Source organism: Callionymus lyra, unplaced genomic scaffold (assembly GCF_982586985.1).
Source record: "Callionymus lyra unplaced genomic scaffold, fCalLyr1.hap1.1 HAP1_SCAFFOLD_72, whole genome shotgun sequence".
Classification (NCBI taxonomy): domain Eukaryota; kingdom Metazoa; phylum Chordata; class Actinopteri; order Syngnathiformes; family Callionymidae; genus Callionymus; species Callionymus lyra.
Genome location: NW_028258576.1, coordinates 210,001 through 217,500, shown reverse-complemented (window position 1 = coordinate 217,500; position 7,500 = coordinate 210,001). Strand labels below are relative to the sequence as shown.

Here is a 7,500-nt window from a genome sequence, read left to right as displayed (position 1 = left end):
ACCAGGGGGCCTGGGGAGCCTCCTCCTGCGGGGATGGAGAACCAGGGGGCCTGGGGAGCCTCCTCCTGCGGTCATGGAGAACCAGGGGGCCTGGGGAGCCTCCTCCTGCGGGCATGGAGAACCAGGGGCCTGGGGAGCCTCCTCCTGCGGGGATGGAGAACCAGGGGGCCTGGGGAGCCTCCTCCTGCGGGCATGGAGAACCAGGGGGCCTGGGGAGCCTCCTCCTGCGGGCATGGAGAACCAGGGGGCCTGGGGAGCCTCCTCCTGCGGGGATGGGGAACCAGGGGCCTGGGGAGCCTCCTCCTGCGGGGATGGAGAACCAAGGGGCCTGGGGAGCCTCCTCCTGCGGGCATGGAGAACATGGGGGCCTGGGGAGCCTCCTCCTGCGGGCATGGAGAACCAGGGGGCCTGGGGAGCCTCCTCCTGCGGGCATGGAGAACCAGGGGGCCTGGGGAGCCTCCTCCTGCGGGGATGGGGAACCAGGGGGCCTGGGGAGCCTCCTCCTGCGGGGATGGAGAACCAGGGGGCCTGGGGAGCCTCCTCCTGCGGGCATGGAGAACCAGGGGGCCTGGGGAGCCTCCTCCTGCGGGGATGGAGAACCAGGGCGCCTGGGGAGCCTCCTCCTGCGGGGATGGAGAACCAGGGGCCTGGGGAGCCTCCTCCTGCGGGGATGGAGAACCAAGGGGCCTGGGGAGCCTCCTCCTGCGGGCATGGAGAACATGGGGGTCTGGGGAGCCTCCTCCTGCGGGGATGGAGAACCAGGGGGCCTGGGGAGCCTCCTCCTGCGGGGATGGGGAACCAGGGGGCCTGGGGAGCCTCCTCCTGCACCAGGGGGCCTGGGGAGCCTCCTCCTGCGGGGATGGGGAACCAGGGGGCCTGGGGAGCCTCCTCCTGCGGTGATGGGGAACCATGGGGCCTGGGGAGCCTCCTCCTGCGGGGATGGGGAACCAGGGGGCCTGGGGAGCCTCCTCCTGCGGGGATGGAGAACCAGGGGGCCTGGGGAGCCTCCTCCTGCGGGGATGGGGAACCAGGGGGCCTGGGGAGCCTCCTCCTGCACCAGGGGGCCTGGGGAGCCTCCTCCTGCGGGGATGGGGAACCAGGGGGCCTGGGGAGCCTCCTCCTGCGGTGATGGGGAACCATGGGGCCTGGGGAGCCTCCTCCTGCGGGGATGGGGAACCAGGGGGCCTGGGGAGCCTCCTCCTGCGGGGATGGGGAACCAGGGGCCTGGGGAGCCTCCTCCTGCACCAGGGGGCCTGGGGAGCCTCCTCCTGCGGGGATGGGGAACCAGGGGGCCTGGGGAGCCTCCTCCTGCGGGGATGGGGAACCAGGGGCCTGGGGAACATTTTCAACACTTTGGGGCATTTCACAAGCGCTTCCCTCGCTTACGGCCACACCACCCTGAATGAGCCCGATCTCGTCTGATCTCGGAAGCCAAGCAGGGTCGGGCCCAGTTAGTACTTGGATGGGAGACCGCCTGGGAATACTGGGTGCTGTAAGCATTTTTTTTTGCCATTATTTGTGGGTAGAAAAGTGAGAAAAGTGACCTAAAATAGAACCGGGACTAGGCGGCAGTTCCCCCCACCAGGCGGCGGCATTTGGGGCATTATTTGTGGGTAAGAAAGTGAGAAAAGTGACCTAAAATAGAACCGGGACTAGGCGGCAGTTCCCCCCACCAGGCGGCGGCATTTGGGGCATTATTTGTGGGTCAGAAAGTGAGAAAAGTGACCTAAAATAGAACCGGGACTAGGCGGCAGTTCCCCCCACCAGGCGGCGGCATTTGGGGCATTATTTGTGGGTAAGAAAGTGAGAAAAGTGACCTAAAATAGAACCGGGACTAGGCGGCAGTTCCCCCCACCAGGCGGCGGCATTTGGGGCATTATTTGTGGGTCAGAAAGTGAGAAAAGTGACCTAAAATAGAACCGGGACTAGGCGGCAGTTCCCCCCACCAGGCGGCGGCATTTGGGGCATTATTTGTGGGTAAGAAAGTGAGAAAAGTGACCTAAAATAGAACCGGGACTAGGCGGCAGTTCCCCCCACCAGGCGGCGGCATTTGGGGCATTATTTGTGGGTCAGAAAGTGAGAAAAGTGACCTAAAATAGAACCGGGACTAGGCGGCAGTTCCCCCCACCAGGCGGCGGCATTTGGGGCATTATTTGTGGGTAAGAAAGTGAGAAAAGTGACCTAAAATAGAACCGGGACTAGGCGGCAGTTCCCCCCACCAGGCGGCGGCATTTGGGGCATTATTTGTGGGTCAGAAAGTGAGAAAAGTGACCTAAAATAGAACCGGGACTAGGCGGCAGTTCCCCCCACCAGGCGGCGGCATTTGGGGCATTATTTGTGGGTCAGAAAGTGAGAAAAGTGACCTAAAATAGAACCGGGACTAGGCGGCAGTTCCCCCCACCAGGCGGCGGCATTTGGGGCATTATTTGTGGGTAAGAAAGTGAGAAAAGTGACCTAAAATAGAACCGGGACTAGGCGGCAGTTCCCCCCACCAGGCGGCGGCATTTGGGGCGTTATTTGTGGGTAAGAAAGTGAGAAAAGTGACCTAAAATAGAACCGGGACTAGGCGGCAGTTCCCCCACCAGATGGCGGCATTTGGGGACCCGTAGTGTGGGCAGAAAACTCACCAAAGTGACTTAAAATAGAACCGGTGCAGGCGGCATGTCCCCCCACCAGATGGCGGCATTTGGGGACCCGTAGTGTGGGCAGAAAACTCACCAAAGTGACTTAAAATAGAACCGGTGCAGGCGGCATGTTCCCCCACCAGATGGCGGCATTTGGGGACCCGTAGTGTGGGCAGAAAACTCACCAAAGTGACTTAAAATAGAACCGTTGCAGGCGGCATGTTCCCCCACCAGATGGCGGCATTTGGGGACCCGTAGTGTGGGCAGAAAACTCACCAAAGTGACTTAAAATAGAACCGGTGCAGGCGGCATGTTCCCCCACCAGATGGCGGCATTTGGGGACCCGTAGTGTGGGCAGAAAACTCACCAAAGTGACTTAAAATAGAACCGGTGCAGGCGGCATGTTCCCCCACCAGATGGCGGCATTTGGGGAGCCGTAGTGTGGGCAGAAAACTCACCAAAGTGACTTAAAATAGAACCGGTGCAGGCGGCATGTTCCCCCACCAGATGGCGGCATTTGGGGACCTGCAGTGTGGGTAGAAAACTCACCAAAGTGTCCTAAAATAGAACCGGGACCAGGGGGCCTCTTCCCCCACCAGGTGGCGGGCTTGGGGGGCTTGGTTTCCGGGTAGAAAACTCACCAAAGTGTCCTAAAATAGAACCGGGACCAGGGGGCATGTTCCCCCACCAGGCGGCGGGCTTGGGGGGCTTGGTTTGCGGGTAGAAAACTCACCAAAGTGTCCTAAAATAGAACCGGGACCAGGGGGCATGTTCCCCCACCAGGCGGCGGGCTTGGGGGGCTTGGTTTGCGGGTAGAAAACTCACCAAAGTGTCCTAAAATAGAACCGGGACCAGGGGGCATGTTCCCCCACCAGGCGGCGGGCTTGGGGGGCTTGGTTTGCGGGTAGAAAACTCACCAAAGTGTCCTAAAATAGAACCGGGACCAGGGGGCCTCTTCCCCCACCAGGCGGCGGGCTTGGGGGGGCTTGGTTTGCGGGTAGAAAACTCACCAAAGTGACCTAAAATAGAACCGGGCTAGGCGGCATGTTCCCCCACCAGGCGGCGGGCTTGGGGGGCTTGGTTTGCGGGTAGAAAACTCACCAAAGTGTCCTAAAATAGAACCGGGACCAGGGGGCATCTTCCCCCACCAGGCGGCGGGCTTGGGGGGCTTGGTTTGCGGGTAGAAAACTCACCAAAGTGTCCTAAAATAGAACCGGGACCAGGGGGCCTCTTCCCCCACCAGGCGGCGGGCTTGGGGGGCTTGGTTTGCGGGTAGAAAACTCACCAAAGTGACCTAAAATAGAATCGGGCCAGGCGGCATGCTCCCCCACCAGGCGGCGGGCTTGGGGGGCTTGGTTTGCGGGTAGAAAACTCACCAAAGTATCGGCAAAATAGAACCAGGGAAGGGGGGGATGTCGGTCACAAGGTGCCCGAGTCAGAGAACCAGGAAAACGGACATAAATCCAGAAAACCTCGGTGTCTGACTGCTCCTCAAAAAGTGGTCTTTTTGATGTCACGAGCGCAACCACCTAGAGGTTAATGGGGAGGGATGGTGTGAGCGCAAACGGATTTTTCCTAAGTGTGACTGCTCCTCAAAAAGTGGTCTTTTTGATGTCACGAGCGCAACCACCTAGAGGTTAATAGGGAGCGAGTACAACAGGGGAGGGAGTGAATGGGCTCGGACTGTGGCCGAGCCTGGTGCCTCAAAATCGGACAAGGTTGGACTGGAAGCCCGCTGAGAACTCTGGTTCTTTTGCCAGACGAAACGAATTTTTTCCGAGTGTGACTGCTCTGCAAAAAGTGGTCTTTTTGATGTCACGAGCGCAACCACCTAGAGGTTAATGGGGAGGGAGTGGAAAAAACGACAAAGTGTTGAGCTCCGGACCGGGATGGCGGGCGACTCGAGCGGTCATGCCCGACTTTGAGACACTTTGTCGCGGTCATGCGAGCGACCTCCACTGCTCCCCGGAGGTGCCCCGGACCGGGTTGGCGGGTGACTCGAGCGGTCGTGCCCGACTTTGAGACACTTTGTCGCGGTCATGCGGGCGTCCTCCGCCGGTCCCCGGAGGTGCCCCGGACCGGGTTGGCGGGTGACTCGAGCGGTCATGCCCGACTTTGAGACACTTTGTCGCGGTCATGCGGGCGTCCTCCGCCGGTCCCTGGAGGTGCCCCGGACCGGGTTGGCGGGTGACTCGAGCGGTCGTGCCCGACTTTGAGACACTTTGTCGCGGTCATGCGGGCGTCCTCCGCCGGTCCCTGGAGGTGCCCCGGACCGGGTTGGCGGGTGACTCGAGCGGTCGTGCCCGACTTTGAGACACTTTGTCGCGGTCATGCGGGCGTCCTCCGCCGGTCCCCGGAGGTGCCCCGGACCGGGTTGGCGGGTGACTCGAGCGGTCATGCCCGACTTTGAGACACTTTGTCGCGGTCATGCGGGCCTCCTCCGCCGGTCCCTGGAGGTGCCCCGGACCGGGTTGGCGGGTGACTCGAACGGTCATGCCCGACTTTGAGACACTTTGTCGCGGTCATGCGGGCGTCCTCCGCCGGTCCCTGGAGGTGCCCCGGACCGGGTTGGCGGGTGACTCGAGCGGTCGTGCCCGACTTTGAGACACTTTGTCGCGGTCATGCGAGCGACCTCCGCCGGTCCCCGGAGGTTCCCCGGACCGGGTTGGCGGGTGACTCGAACGGTCGTGCCCGACTTTGAGACACTTTGTCGCGGTCATGCGGGCGTCCTCCGCCGGTCCCTGGAGGTGCCCCGGACCGGGTTGGCGGGTGACTCGAGCGGTCGTGCCCGACTTTGAGACACTTTGTCGCGGTCATGCGGGCGTCCTCCGCCGGTCCCTGGAGGTGCCCCGGACCGGGTTGGCGGGTGACTCGAGCGGTCATGCCCGACTTTGAGACACTTTGTCGCGGTCATGCGGGCGTCCTCCGCCGGTCCCTGGAGGTGCCCCGGACCGGGTTGGCGGGTGACTCGAGCGGTCATGCCCGACTTTGAGACACTTTGTCGCGGTCATGCGGGCGTCCTCCGCCGGTCCCTGGAGGTGCCCCGGACCGGGTTGGCGGGTGACTCGAGCGGTCGTGCCCGACTTTGAGACACTTTGTCGCGGTCATGCGGGCGTCCTCCGCCGGTCCCTGGAGGTGCCCCGGACCGGGTTGGCGGGTGACTCGAGCGGTCATGCCCGACTTTGAGACACTTTGCCGCGGTCATGCGGGCGACCTCCGCCGGTCCCTGGAGGTGCCCCGGACCGGGTTGGCGGGTGACTCGAGCGGTCGTGCCCGACTTTGAGACACTTTGCCGCGGTCATGCGGGCGACCTCCGCCGGTCCCTGGATGGCGGGCTCCAGTGAGGTCGGCGGGGGAAGGCTCGGGCTGAGGCCGACTTCGGTGCCTCAAAGTCGGACAAGGTTGGATTGGAAGTCCGCTGTGTTGAGGACCAGTGGCATTCGGCGGTGGAACGCTCAGAACTTGGCCGACATCGGTGCCTCAACGTCGGACAAGGTTGGAGTGGATGACCGCTGATAACTCTGGTTCTTTTGCCAGACGAAAGAAATTTTTCCCGAGTGTGACTGCTCTGAAAAAAGTGGTCTTTTTGATGTCACGAGCGCAACCACCTAGAGGTTAATAGGGAGGCACCATAACAGGAGAGGGAGTGAAAAGGCTCGGAGGGTGGCCGAGCCTGGTGCCTCAAAATCGGACAAGGTTGGAGTGGATGACCGCTGAAAACTCTGGTTCTTTTGCCAGACGAAAGAAATTTTTCCCGAGTGTGACTGCTCTGCAAAAAGTGGTCTTTTTGATGTCACGAGCGCAACCACCTAGAGGTTAATAGGGAGGCACCATAACAGGAGAGGGAGTGAAAAGGCTCGGAGGGTGGCCGAGCCTGGTGCCTCAAAATCGGACAAGGTTGGAGTGGATGACCGCTGAAAACTCTGGTTCTTTTGCCAGACGAAAGAAATTTTTTCCGAGTGTGACTGCTCCTCAAAAAGTGGTCTTTTTGATGTCACGAGCGCAACCACCTAGAGGTTAATAGGGAGGCACCATAACAGGAGAGGGAGTGAAAAGGCTCGGAGGGTGGCCGAGCCTGGTGCCTCAAAGTCGGACAAGGTTGGAGTGGATGACCGCTGAAAACTCTGGTTCTTTTGCCTGACGAAAGAAATTTTTTCCGAGTGTGACTGCTCTGCAAAAAGTGGTCTTTTTGATGTCACGAGCGCAACCACCTAGAGGTTAATAGGGAGGCACCATAACAGGAGAGGGAGTGAAAAGGCTCGGAGGGTGGCCGAGCCTGGTGCCTCAAAATCGGACAAGGTTGGAGTGGATGACCGCGGAGAACTCTGGTTCTTTTGCCTGACGAAAGAAATTTTTTCCGAGTGTGACTGCTCTGCAAAAAGTGGTCTTTTTGATGTCACGAGCGCAACCACCTAGAGGTTAATAGGGAGGCACCATAACAGGAGAGGGAGTGAAAAGGCTCGGAGGGTGGCCGAGCCTGGTGCCTCAAAGTCGGACAAGGTTGGAGTGGATGGCCGCGGAGAACTCTGGTTCTTTTGCCAGACGAAAGAAATTTTTTCCGAGTGTGACTGCTCCTCAAAAAGTGGTCTTTTTGATGTCACGAGCGCAACCACCTAGAGGTTAATAGGGAGGCACCATAACAGGAGAGGGAGTGAAAAGGCTCGGAGGGTGGCCGAGCCTGGTGCCTCAAAATCGGACAAGGTTGGAGTGGATGGCCGCGGAGAACTCTGGTTCTTTTGCCAGACGAAAGAAATTTTTTCCGAGTGTGACTGCTCCTCAAAAAGTGGTCTTTTTGATGTCACGAGCGCAACCACCTAGAGGTTAATAGGGAGGCACCATAACAGGAGAGGGAAGGAAAGGGCTCGGAGGGTGGCCG

General features: G+C 60.4%; 1 non-coding gene across 1 annotated transcript; it reads left to right on the top strand.

Annotated features, from left to right (window-relative positions):
- Nucleotides 1-1,380: 1,380 nt before the first annotated feature.
- On the top strand, nt 1,381-1,499 carry LOC148058585 (5S ribosomal RNA). The gene has a single exon (XR_015709713.1). It is a non-coding gene; the product is annotated as a 5S ribosomal RNA (ribosomal RNA).
- Nucleotides 1,500-7,500: the final 6,001 nt, after the last annotated feature.